Source organism: Strigops habroptila, chromosome 18 (genome assembly GCF_004027225.2).
Source record: "Strigops habroptila isolate Jane chromosome 18, bStrHab1.2.pri, whole genome shotgun sequence".
Lineage (NCBI taxonomy): Eukaryota > Metazoa > Chordata > Aves > Psittaciformes > Psittacidae > Strigops > Strigops habroptila.
The window spans coordinates 1,769,855-1,775,854 of record NC_044294.2 but is presented as its reverse complement, the minus strand read 5'-3'; the positions used below and the strand labels follow the sequence as shown (position 1 = coordinate 1,775,854).

The 6,000-nt window shown below is 46.2% G+C and overlaps 1 protein-coding gene across 1 annotated transcript in view; it reads left to right on the top strand.

Moving 5' to 3' along the window:
* Positions 1 to 3,562: 3,562 nt before the first annotated feature.
* PLXNA2 (plexin A2) overlaps positions 3,563 to 6,000 on the top strand; it is a 287,247-nt gene continuing 284,809 nt past the window's right edge. Inside the window, exon 1 of the mRNA XM_030473343.1 lies at positions 3,563 to 3,604. The gene's annotated coding sequence lies outside the window, so the exon portion shown is untranslated. The remainder of the gene's footprint in view (positions 3,605 to 6,000) is intronic.

The window sequence follows — 6,000 nt, the reverse complement described above, 5'->3', positions numbered from 1 at the left end:
GTTCCATTATCATACCTTTGTGTATTCCTCCTAGCCATATAAATATGCAATCAGCATTTAAAGTCTTGCAAAACTTTTAGCTTTGATGATAAGGTTGTGATTCCAATATCAAGATGAAGAGCTAAACACATTGGGCTGCTACAGCAAATACTTCCAGCAGGTGATTCATCTCTCTCTTTGGGGGATCCACTGGGTTCATTACTTGCTGTACCTGGTTCAGTAGATGGCACATTTGATTAAATAAATTATGTATTTTCTAAATGAGTGATTCATTTTTCCATTGGATAATTTACCCACTGCTGGGGAGCTGTGCTCAGTTCATCATGCAGGGCATCTATTAGTTTTTCAGTGATACATAAGTATCATACCTGCCTGAATGGCTCATACATCCATGGTAATATCAAATTCTGCGCTGAGAAGCACTTTATATGCAAAACGTGATGTGAAACATGTCCAATATGTTATGCAAATAGAACTGTACTTGCCTGAACTTGCAAAATGCACAAACATGAAACTATTACTTGCAATTTCTTTCAATTTTAACAGCCCTTGTATACATGCACTACTTAGTAATATCTTTAAAATGCCTTGTCAGGAAGTACCCTCTGTTCCTCACGCAGTGTGCACCAGGGAGATGCTTCACCCATCACTGGAACGCAACAGGGTGTGAGGCAGCAGATGTTGGTGCACACACACATCCTGCAGCCTCTGCTGGGGTGGGATGTGACGGCTGCTCCTACAAGGATCCCTCGCCCAGCCCAGCAGTGTTGTTGCTGCCACACTTCCTTTCACAAAGCACATTCTTCATCCTGACACGATGCACAGCTCCATAAAAACAAGTGAAAGACAACGTTGCACACAAGCACGGACGTGAAGATCAGTAGGGCCTGCATCAAGCAGAGATTCGTGGTGTGATGTTCCACCAGACCCTTCCATTTGATTCCCAAACATAACTCCTCTTCCTCCAGATGCCCCATCTCCTGATCCCAAATGCTCATGGCCTATCTTGACATGCTGGATGCTGGACTGCACCCACAGCCCTTCATCCCCAATGGCCAGGCATTTGGTAGGTACAGAAGAGCCTCCAAAGGCAAAAGTATAATGACAAAAAGGCGAAAATATTACAGAGGTGGCCAGAGGAGGAGTTCTGTTTTCCTCCACTTGCCTTGCACAGGCCAGTGTGTATTTAGGATGAAGTTTACCATTCCCTAACACATGGGACAGCCTCCCTGATACTGCTGGGTTCAGAGCCACCTAGAACTGTAGCTGTCCCCCAGAATGCGACACAGTGCTCTTTGGCAGCACACAGCAATGCCAAACTCCAGTCAGGACAGGGAACGAGCCATCCCCAGCCTTTTGGGTATTTGAGATGGCAGTTGGATGGGCAGGGAGGTTGCCTGCACTGGAATTTGGCCAGGACACTGGGATGAGCCAAAAAAGCATTTCCCTGGGACAAACGCTTCCAATTTGGTTTGCTCTGCTGTAGCCAACTGTACCCAGCCCAGTAACAACATCTCTACAACTTGCAGCTGTATAAATCATTCTGCCTTTAATTACTGCAATGTGGTATTACATACATACAGCATAGAGTAATCTCAAATAAATGGAACCTTGCCCTGAAATTAATACTTAATCTCCTGTTTTGCTGCTTTTTTTCACTCGCTGAATGCTGTGACCTTGTAGTTCATACCATTCATGGGGCTCTGCTCCACATTAGAAGCTGTTTTCAGGAGCAGAAATTGTGTGAGAAACCTGGAATTTTATAGCAGCAAGATTTAATTTAGATAGCAGGGGCTGATCATTGAGACGTCTTTTGTAGCACACTAAACTTTCCACATTAACAACTAACAAGCAGGCAGCAGCCTTGGAGTAAAATGAACACATGGCACACCAGGAAGCTGCTCCAACAGACACACTGGCACCTGGATTGTGCTTCCCACCAGAGCCCCATGTGTTCCTCACCCAAAGGGGGTGGTCCCCATGGTCTTGGGAGCCTCTCTGCCATGGCATGGGGGGCTGCTGCCAGCACAGACACACAGGGCAGGGACCAGGGCTCCATCCCGCTGCTGCTGCCCAGTTTTCATGCAATTTCCAGTGAGTCATTTAACCTCGTGCCATCACCTTTAGCAAAGAGGGCAACCATCCTTCTCGCTTCCGCAGCCTTTGACTGTCTGGCTTTTTTTAGCATGTTAATTTATGGGAACAAAGAGTGTCTTTCCCTGTGTGTATTGAGAGCATCTGGCACCAATTATGAATCAGGCTTCTAAAAGCTTAAATACTATAAATGTGAACCAAAACTGCCAAAATCACTTGTTTTTTCTCTCTGTGCAGCTGGGTGAATTTCTGCCATCTTGTTATCAGAAATGACCTTGGCTTTGACTTTATGATTTACTTGCTGTGAATTGAGTGGGTGCAAAAACGAAGCTGACTCCTTTAATACTGCCATATGAAATGTTCAGCTCTGCTTAGAAGAGACTTGCCCACTCTTCTCCCACTCCGTTTGCCTGGCAGCCTGAAGCTGCCAGTGTTCCAGACAGCTTTAACTTCAGACCTGTTGTAACTGTTCCCCGAGTTTAACCGAACTTCTTTTTCTTTTCTTAATCTTGGTAATCAATAAAACGCAATTGATTTTTACAAGCATAAATCATAAGTGCTTCTTAGTGCTCAGAGAGTGCATTCAGTCTTGGTAATGAGACTGAGTGATCTACTCTTTGTTTTGCTACATGGGCTGTTTGTCATGTTGAAGAGGCTGCTGTGAGCGACTCCACTTTGAAGAGAGATTTATTTTTATAAACCAATATTCCTTTTCTTGCAGAAAGATATTCCCCCCCCCCATCTTGATGGTATAATTTAATTTCATGTTTAAGGACACAACCTTGGGGTGCCTGTCCCTCCTCAATGCAGTCCAAACTGCGCCCAGCACTGGCTGCATCAAGGGTTTCTCTGGGGCCCCCAAAACAAGAGGGACATGGACCTGCTTGGGTGAGTCCAAGGAGCTGCTGCGAGGGCTGGAGCAGCTCTGCTCTGGAGCCAGGCTGAGAGAGCTGGGCTGGGGCAGCCTGGAGAAGAGAAGGCTCCTGAAGGGGAGACCTTAGAGCAGCTCCAGTGCCTAAAGGGGCTCCAGGAAACCTGGAGAGGGGCTTTGGACAAGGGCCTGGAGGGACAGGCCAAGGGGAATGGCTTTAACCTGCCAGAGGGGAGACTGAGATGAGCTCTGAGGCAGAAGCTCCTCCCTGTGAGGGTGCTGAGGCGCTGGCACAGGGTGCCCAGAGAAGCTGTGGCTGCCCCATCCCTGGCAGTGTTCAAGGCCAGGTTGGACACAGGGGCTTGGAGCAACCTGCTCTAGTGGAAGGTGTCCCTGCCCGCGGCAGGGGGTTGGAACTGGAGGAGTTTTAAGTTTTTACAGTTTATTTTGTTCAAATAAAAGCACGAGCCATGCTCACAGGTATAAACACAGTGTTTTACTTCCCAGCTGGTCGTAGATCGTCTTCAGCCTTCACCTGGGAGCTGCCCATGGCAGGTAGCGCCAAAGTCCAGCAGATGCGCACAGACAGAACCACTTGTGGACAACCTCCCACCACAGCAAGGAGAGCTGTTTGGAGGGGTGAGTACCACCAACTGCTGCAGAGCTGCACAGGGATGGGGATGCAGGGATATGGGGCTGCCATTTCCCAATACTGGAGCTGGTGGAGCCTCCAGAGAGGCTGTGCAGGGCTTCCGTGGGGCTGTGTTTGCTGCCAGGCTGCAGGAACCTGCTCCTCATTTACACCATGTTCAGTTGCTTTTACTGCTTAGTTTTACCCATGGAGAGCCCTGGGCTCAGCTGGGTTTTAAAGCTTCTGAGTGCTGTAACTCCCTGAGGACATGGGGAGCCTTGACCTTCTGAAGCTGAAGTTTTACGTGTACCTCCCAGCTCTGAGCTCTGCTCGGTAGAAAATGGGGCAGCTGCTCCTATTGCTCTATGAGCATCTAGTTCAGTGGTCTGCTTTCTACAGGTTTTTGTCCTGTGGTAGGACTTTTGTCACATTGAGAGCTGGAGAAACAGGCTCTTCTTTTGGAATTCATTTATATAAAAAGTAATACCCACCTTGTCTGGGATCTTCTTCTTGACAGTGACTTATAACGAATGCTTCAACAACTATGCAAAAATCCCTGCACTGTCTCTAGCCTGTCAGCAATATATGCAAGAAAATTGCTTCCTGACCTCCATCATTTCGTAACCTGAAGCATGAGCATCTACCAAACAACTGTATATGCTACAATTCCTGATGCTGCTGATTCTCTTCTTAATATTATGGACAGATTGGATGCCAAATAGTTATAGCTTAATTTAAATGTCCATTCTAATCTTTACTTTCTCCATAGCTTTTATTGAAGTAAACAATCTATTTGCAAAATGAAATGCTTAAAACAAAATATGAGGGTGTTTCTGTGGGGAAATGTAGAATTATTTGCATTAGCTGGTCAGAAACTGGGAGCTGTTTTATTTGAGAAGTTAAAAGCTTTTCCTTCAGAGCATGAATATAAAACCAGAGATCAGTTTGTCTTCATATTTTGTTGACGGAAATTGATGGTCTTATGGCTTTGTGCTAATGAAGAGTGTATTAGAGGTGTACATTTAATTTTAGCTGGCTGTTGTCTTGGGGGTTTATGTTTGTTTCCACCCCACACATCATGTACAGCAACATCCCAGCTGCAGGTGCCAGGTTTGGGCAGTTCCTACCACCTTGTCTTCCATGTTCCATTCAGCCACCTTCCTTCCAGGTCTGTGTGGTTCATGGAGCCTCTTGGACCATGTTCCCCTGCTCCATTGTCCCTGCTCCAGTAGCAAGGGATCTACAAATCAATTCCTGTGTCTGCTCTGATCAATATTTATGTGCATTAATATTGTTTCTAGCATCTAACAATAAGGACAGGAATCTTCAGCCAGTTTCCCCACACTCTCCCTTTTGGGTGGCATTTGAATTCACAGGCACCACCACGTTTAGGGAACATTTACTTCATATTAGGTAAGTGCTGAGCAATCCATGGGAGATCTGGATTAACAGAGCTGAATAAATCTGCCCAAAGACCATCCTTCTTTCCCTTTTTCTAGTCGGGAATATTGTCATCGCCTTGGACAGATTATTAATGCTACACACAAGCATGTAATAGAGATTGTGTTTTTTCATTCAGGGATTTTTGTCCTGATAAACAGACTGGCACAGACAAGTTACCCCAGTCACTGCATGAACGCTTGCCTTTAAACGCAGCCAAATCCTTGAGAGCCCCTGGCCCGGAGCCAGGAGACCTCTGTCATCGCTCTTGGCTCCTCCTCTGCAATCCATCAGCAGTGACCCGTCACCCGGCAGCTACCAGAAGAAATCTGGCATCTGGTGCATGTTTTTATCCCAGCCCGGGTTCTGGTGTCTTTCCTTTATCTTCGTGTCTGGCTCAAAGCTGCTGAAGCACAGAGATATCTTTCTGTTGAATTCAACAAGCTTTGAGTTATGCTTTTCTTCCCTTACACAGGTCATCTTTCTGTTTATTTTTGATATTCCTTTGTGTAAGGGAACAAAAATTAACCTTCTTTCTCTGTTTACTCTTTTTCTTATCTCTATCTATTCTATATGTTGGTTTTATGGATTATACATTTCTAGCTGTATATCTTAGATATTCCTTGTCCTCAGCATTTCTTATATGAGGAGGTGGCTTGTGAGGGCTGGTAATTTATGAGCTGTGGAGCATTTCCCACCTAGGTCAGCAGTTCAGTTAACCTGCTTCAGTGGTGAGTAAAAGTTATAAAAATCTGAGGTTTTGGGCTGGCGTGGACCAGGGCTCTGAACTCCACATGGCCACGGAGGAGGTGATTTGGGTTGTAACACAGAGGGGGTGTTACATGGTGGGGTTCAGGCTCTGTGAGTGTCACTGCCCCTGAGCACAGAGCCCAGGACAGGTCATCTCCTCTGCCCAGAGAAGCTGTGACTGCCCCATCCCTGGCAGTGCTCAAGGCCAGGTTGG